We start from the raw sequence: 7,934 nt of genomic DNA on the forward strand, positions 1-7,934 counted from the left end.
TTAGGTTTTGTGTGATTTTTTTAAGATTTTATTTTCATATTTGAATGAAAGGGAGAGAGAGAGAGCATGAGTAGGGGGAGGGGCAGAGGGAGAAGCAGGCTCCCCGCTTAGCAGGGAGCCCAACTCAGGGCTCAATTCCAGGACTCTGGGATCATGATATGAATGGAAGGTGGAAGCTTAACTGACTGAGCCACCCAGGTGTCCCCATTATTGCAGATTTTTATGTAGCCTATGAGTTTAGGAGTGCCCCAGCAGACAACAAACCACCAAACACCCAAAATGTCTTTTTAGTTTTTGTTTTGTTTTGTTTTAATAAATGTATTTATTTATTTCAAATAAACATATAATGTATTTTTATCCCCAGGGATACAGGTCTGTGAATCACCAGGTTTACACATTTCACAGCACTCAACATAGCACATACCCTCCCCAATGTCCATAACCCCACCACCCTCTCCCGACCCTCCTCCCCCCAAGCAATCCTCAGTCTGTTTTTTGAGATTGAGTCTTTTATGGTTTGTCTCCCTCCCAATCCCATCTTCTTTCATTTTTTCTTTTCCTAGCCCCCCCAGCCTCCCCACATTGCATCTCCACTTCCTCATATCAGGGAGATCATATGATAGTTGTCTTTCTCCGATTAACTTATTTTTGCTAAGCATAATACACCCTAGTTCCATCCACATCATCACAAATGGCAAGATTTCATTGCTTTTGATGGCTGCATAGTATTCCATTGTGTATATATACCACATCTTCTTGATCCATTTATCTGTTGATGAACATCTAGGTTCTTTCCATAGTTTGTCTATTGTGGACATTGCTGCTATAAACATCCGGGTGCATGTGCCCCTTCGGAACACGATGTTTGTATCTTTAGGATATATACCCAGTAGTGCAATCGCTGGGTTATAGGGTAGCTCTATTTTCAGTTTTTTGAGGAACCTCCACACCGTTTTCCAGAGTGGTTGCACCAGCCTGCATGTCTCTTTAGTTTTGTTTTCAGTTTTTATCCTGTTTTTTCTTAGTTTCCCATATATATGTTCAGTCAGATCTCTGGCTCCAACTTCCACTGTGATGGTACAAAGAACAATGGAAATGCTGAAATGCAATGAGTACTTGCAGTCAGCAAAATTGAGAATGAGAAATCAAGTGTCAAAGGCCCAAGATTTTAAACAAACAAGTTATAAAATAAAGAAAAAAGTTGGAGGGATATCTACATCAGGAGATTTGAAAGACATTTCAAATTTTTAAAATGGGCAACACAAACTATAGTGTCTTGAGATGCATAGCTAGAACTAAAGCTATGAAAAAATGCAAGGAAGTTTTCACTGTAACAGTCATGGTTACTCTTGAGGGGGAAGGGAGTTGTAATTTGGATGAGTCACAGAGAAGATTTCTGGGATGGGATACATGACAAAGTTTAATATCTTAAAAAGGGTAATAATTACTATTATTTTTTAATTTAAATTATTTTATTATTTCTTTAAATTTATTTTTTATTTCAGCATAACAGTATTCATTATTTTTGCACCACACCCAGTGCTCCATGCAATCCGTGCCCTCTATAATACCCACCACCTGATACCACAACCTCCCACCCCCTGCCCCTTCAAAACCCTGAGATTGGTTGTCAGAGTCCATAGTCTCTCATGGCTCACCTCCCCTTCCAATTTCCCCCAACTCCCTTCTCCTCTCTAACTCCCCACGACCTCCATGCTATTTGTTACGCTCCATAAATAAGTGAAACCATATGATAATTGACTCTCTCTGCTTGACTTATTTCACTCAGCATAATATCTTCCAGTCCCGTCCATGTTGCTACAAAAGTTGGGTGTTCGTCCTTTCTGATGGAGGCATAATACTCCATAGTGTATGTGGACCACATCTTCCTTATCCATTTGTCTGATGAGGGGCATCTTGGTTCTTTCCACAGTTTGGCGACCCTGGCCATTGCTGTTATAAACATTGGGGTACAGATGGCCCTTCTTTTGACTACATCTGTATCTTTGGGGTAAATACCCAGGAGTGCAATGGCAGGATCATAGGGAAGTTCTATTTTTAATTTCTTGAGGAATCTCAACACTGTTCTCCAAAGAGGCTGCACCAACTTGCATTCCCACCAACAGTGGAAGAGGGTTCCCCTTTCTGCACATCCCTCCCAACACATGTTGTTTCCTGTCTTGCTAATTTTGGCCATTCTAACAGGTGTAAGGTGATATCTCAATGTGGTTTTAATTTGAATCTCCCTGAGGGCTAGTGATGATGAACATTTTTTCATGTGTCTGATAGCCATTTGTATGTCTTCATTGAAGAAGTGTTTGTTCATATCTTATGCCCATTTTTTTATATGATTGCCTTTTTTGTATCTGTTGAGTTTGAGGAGTTCATTATAGATCCTGGATATCAACCTTTTCTCTGTACTGTCATTTGCAAATATCTTCTCCCATTCCATGGGTTGCCTCTTTTTTTTTTTTTTCTTTTTTTTGACTGTTTCCTTTGCTGTGTCAAAGCTTTTAATTTTGATGAAGTCCCAACAGTTAATCTTCGCTTTTGTTTCCTTTGCCTCTGGAGACATATCTTGAAAGAAGTTAGTGGGACTGATATCAAAGAGATTACTGCCTATGTTCTCCTCTAGGGTTCTGATGGATTCCTGACTCATGTTTAGGTCTTTTATCCATTTTGAGTTTATCTTTCTGTACAGTGTAAGAGAATGATCGAGTTTCATTCTTCTACGTATAGCTGTTTCACTTATTTGTGGAGCATAACAAATAGCATGGAGGATGTGGGGAGTTAGAGAGGAGAAGGGAGTTGGGGGAAATTGGAAGGGGAGGTAAACCATGAGAGACTATGGACTCTGGAAAACAATCTGAGGGGTTTGAAGTGGTGGGGGGTGGGAGGTTGGGGTACCAGGTGGTGGGTTTTATAGAGGACACAGATTGCATGGAGCACTGGGTGTTGTGAAAAAATAATGAATACTGTTAAAAAAATAAAATAAATGTATTTAATAAAATGCAAAAAAATTTTGATTAAGCTATAAATTTGTTTTATTCATTTCTGTACTTTTATTTTGCAATTAAAATAAATTAAAGTCAAAGCATGTTAACAATGGCAGCACAAAATCTCCAACCTGTAATTACCCTTGCCTAATGACCACCATTCAATTACCATTTATTGAGGCTATTCGCATCAGTGCGTATGTATTTTTAATACTGAAACACAATGCTCCTTGGCCTGAGGGAATAAGCACATAAAGCAACTATACCATCAGGGAGTCAGAACAACTCAGAAACTTTTTGTCTGCTGCATAATTCTCCCTTGTGCAAAGAGTTATACAAAATACTGCCATCATAAAAGCAGTTAATTACCAGCACTAATTGTGTTTGGGTAGTGACCAGGTTCAATTCAAAGACTTGATATTGCCAGCCATAAATCAGTCTGCCATGGAAACTATCCCCTAGAAACATGCTGGTTTTCCCAGAGTAACTACAGGGAGAAGCAGTTAATGAGTCACCTGGGGGGGGTCTCATCTCTTTCTGAAAATTACCATTTCACTCCTCTACTTAAAAAAAGAAAAAAAATGGCCATGAAGTCAAAAGCACACTCTTGAATAACAATGAGAGAAAATAATAAAAATAATGGGAAGGGGAACATTTTACCAATAATTGCAGCATTGCAATGTCCCTCAGCCTTTGAATAACTTCTTCTAACAGCATAAACTAAGGAGGTTCTCGCAGATCAATTTCATTCAATGTATTCTAGCTTTGGGTCTATGTTTGCTGTCAACCAAATAAAGCAAACTGTTATAGTCACTAAGCCATCCAAATTAATATACTGAATATAAAATCATTGTTTAGAATAGTAACATTAATTGTGGTCCAATTCAACATTAAACTTCTTTTCTTCTAGTCCCAACACCTTTAGGACCCACTTCCAATATATATATTCAGATTTCTTTTGATATAAATATATAAAATCTTAGTTCTTTACTGTGTGTTGTACTTGTCATGAATTCTACTTTGTCCCTGACTCACTGGAGCTTTCTTGGACTTCAGCCTGCTTATAGGACTAGAAATAATGTGAAGAGGTAGGGTCAGGCACTGAGGATTATCAATAATCCTATGACAACCAACTCAGGAGAGGTCATTCTAGTTTTCAGAGAGTGCAGACAAATCTCTTCAGAAAGAGGAAAAAAGATGCTTCCATCAGGAAGGATAATCAAGAAAAGTTAGGAAGTTTTTTATTTCTTTTCAGTGTAACAGTATTCATTGTTTTTGCACCACACCCAGTGCTCCATGCAATACATGCCCTCCCCAATACCCACCACCTGGTTCCCCCAACCTCCCACCTCCCGCCCCTTCAAAACCCTCAGGTTGTTTTTCAGTGTCCATAGTCTCTCATGGTTCACCTCCCCTTCCAATTTTCCTCAATTACCTTCTCCTCTCCGTCTCCCTATGTCCTCCATGTTATTTGATATGCTCCACAAATAAGTGAAACCATATGATAATTGGCTCTCTCTGCTTGACTTATCTCACTCAGCATAATCTCTTCCAGTCCCATCCATGTTGATAACAAAAGTTGGGTATTCATCCTTTCTGATGGAGGCATAATACTCCATAGTGTATATGGACCACATCTCCCTTATCCATTCCTCCATTGAAGGGCATCTTTGTTCATTCCACAGTTTGGCGACCGTGGCCATTGCTGCTATAAACATTGGAGTACAGATGGCCCTTCTTTTCACTACATCTGTATCTTTGGGGTAAATACCCAGGAGTGCAATTGCAGGGTCATAGGGAAGCTCTATTTTTAATTTCTTGAGGAATCTCCACACTGTTCTACAAAGTGGCTGCACCAACTTGCATTCCTACCAACAGTGGAAGAGGGTACCCCTTTCTCCACATCCCCTCCAACACATGTTGTTTCCTGTCTTGCTAATTTTGGCCATTCTACCTAGTGTAAGGTTGTATCTCAATGTGGTTTTAATTTGAATCTCCCTAACGGCTAGTGATGGTGAACATTTTTTCATATGTCTGATAGCCATTTGTATATCTTCATTAAAGAAGTGTCTGTTCACATCTTCTGCCCATTTTTTGATATGATTATCAGTTGTGTGTACAGTTTGTTTTTTTTTTTTAAAGATTTTATTTGTCAGAGAGAGAGAGAGCAGAAGCAGAGGGAGTAGTGGTCAGAGAGAGAAGCAGGCTTCCCTCTGAGCAAAAAGCCCAATGTTGGACTCAATCCCAGAACCTTGGGATTATGACCTGAGCCCAAGGCAGCCACTTAACTGACTGAGCCACCCAGGTGCCTCACAGACTTATTTTAGACCTAAAAATACAGACTGAAAGTAAGAGGATGAAGAAATGTCCATCATGCAAATGGTTATCAAAAGAAAAGCCAAAGTAGGGGCATCTGGGTGGCTCAGTCAGTTAAGTATCTGCATTTGGCTCAGGTCATGACCCTGTGGTCCTGGCATTAAGCCCTGCATGGGGCTCCCTGCTCATCATGGAGTCTGCCTGTCTCTCTCCCTCTGCACCCTCCCACCCTCCTCATGCTCTCTCTCTTGCTCTCAAATAAATAAAAATTAAAAAAAAGAAAGCTAGAGTAGCAATACTTATTTCATACAAAATAGACTTTATTTATTTATTTTGGCTAGGTAGAACATACTTTACTGGTGTTCCCAACAATGTAGGGCTCTCCAAGCCTCTCCCTTTCTTCAAGGAGTGAAAACTATGGAGGTTGGGAGATTCTCAGTGTATTGGGGATGAGTTATGGCAAATACTTCCCAGGAGCTGAGGGCCTCCCTCTTCCTCTTGCTCTCACTGGGGGTAGCAGTTTAGAGGGCTCTTATTCCCTGAAGGTCATGAGGATCATATCTACCACCCAGTTGCTGTAGCCAAATGTACTGTCATACCAGGAAAGGAGCTTGACAATGTGGTCACTGAGAGCAATGCCAGTCCCAAAATCAAAGGTAGAAGAGTAGGTGTCATTGTTAAAGTCACAGGAGACAACCTGATCCTCAGCATTGCCCAGGATGTCCTCAAGGAAGCTGTCAGATGCTTGTTTTACTACCTTCTTGATGTCATTCTATTTGGCAACTTTCTTCAGGAAGCAGGACAGATCCAAAATTGACACAGTGGAAGGTAGGAATATGGAAGCCATGCCAGTGGACATACCATTTGGCTGAGGAATGACCTTGCCTTACAGCCTTGGTGGCACTTTAGAATCAGAAATCGTATACTGGGCAGCCTCTTTGGCTCTTGCCACAGCTTCCCAGAGGGTCTGTCCACAGTCCTCTGGGTGGCAGTGATGGCATGAACTATGATCATGAGTCCCTCCACAATGTCAAAATTGTCATGGATAACCTTGGTCCCACACTTCAAATGAGCCCCAGGCTTCATGGTGGTGAAGACTCCAGTGTACTCAGCAACACACTCAGTATGAGCATCACCCCACTTGATGGTGAGATTTCAATTATCAAAGTTAGAGATGAGCTTTCCATGATGACAAGTTTCCCATCCTGAGCCTTAACTGTGCAATGAAATTTGCCATGGATGGAATCATATGGAACATGTATACCTTGTAGTTGAGGTCAATGAAGGCATCACTGATTGTGGCAATTTCCACTTTGCCAGCATTAAAAGCAGCCATAGTGACCAGGCATGCAATATGGTCAAATCTGTTTACTCTGACCTCCACCATCTTGTCTCTGGATCATGACTAGCAATGCACCAGAAAATGTGGCTGTCTGCTGAATAGGAAGAAGTAGAGACCTAAGAGAAAATAGACTTTAAAGGAAAGACTGTAACAAGAGATAAAGAAGGACACTATATAATAATAAAGGGACATTCCAATGGGAAGATACACCAATCTTAAATATTTACACACCCAATATAGGAACACCCAAACATATAAAACAATAACAAACATAAAGGAACTAATCAATAATAATACAAGAAGAGCAGTGACTTTAACATCCCACTTACATCAAAGGACAGATCATCAAAACCAGTAACTGGGTGCTTGGGTGATTCAGTCAGTTGAGCATCTCCTTGCCTCAGGTCATGATCCTGGGGTCCTGAGACTGGGCCACACATTGGGCTCCCTGCTCAGTGGAGAGCCTATTTCTCCTTCTCCCTCTGCTCCCCACACTGTTGCTCTCGCATGCACTATCTATCTAAAATAAATAAATGTTTAAAAAAATAATTAAAATTAACAGGTAATCAGCAAAGAAACAATGGCTTTTAATCACACACTGAATCAGAAGGACTTAACAAATACATTCAGAACATTCATTCCTAAAACAGCAGAATACACATTCTTTCAAGTGTACATTGTACATTCTCCAGAATAGATTGTATATTAGGTCACAAAATAAACTTTAACAAATTCAAGATCAAAGTCATACCAGGCAGCTTTTTTTTTTTTTAAGATTTATTTATTTATTTGACAGACAGAGATCACAAGTAGGGAAGAGGAAGGCAGATGTTGGGGGGAAGCAGACTCCCTGCCAAGCAGAGAGCCCAAAGCAGGGCTCGATTCCAGGACCCCAAGATCAGGACCTGAGCCAAAGGCAGAGGCTTAACCCACTGAGCCACCCAGGTGCCCCCCATGCAGCTTTTCTGACCCCAAATACATGGAGGTTAAATAAATAACAAATGGGTCACCCAGGAAACAAAAAAGAAATTTAAAAAGGCACATGGAGGGTCCCTGGGTGGCTCAATGGGTTAAAGCCTCTGCCTTTAGCTCAGATTGTGATCCCAGGATTCTGGGATTGAATCTCACATCAGGTTCTCTGCTTGGCAGGGACCTGCTTTCCCCTGCCCTCTGCCTGCCTCTCTGACTACTTGTGATCTCTGTCTGTCAAATAGAAAAAAATCTTTAAAAAAAAAAGGCACATGGAAGCAAATGAAAATGAAAACACAACAATGCAAAAT

At 40.6% G+C, this 7,934-nt stretch overlaps 1 pseudogene; it reads right to left on the reverse strand.

Annotated features, from left to right (window-relative positions):
* Nucleotides 1-5,844: 5,844 nt before the first annotated feature.
* Nucleotides 5,845-6,699, reverse strand: LOC131835281 (glyceraldehyde-3-phosphate dehydrogenase-like; annotated as a pseudogene).
* Nucleotides 6,700-7,934: the final 1,235 nt, after the last annotated feature.

The sequence above is a fragment of the Mustela lutreola genome, chromosome 7 (genome assembly GCF_030435805.1).
Source record: "Mustela lutreola isolate mMusLut2 chromosome 7, mMusLut2.pri, whole genome shotgun sequence".
NCBI lineage: Eukaryota > Metazoa > Chordata > Mammalia > Carnivora > Mustelidae > Mustela > Mustela lutreola.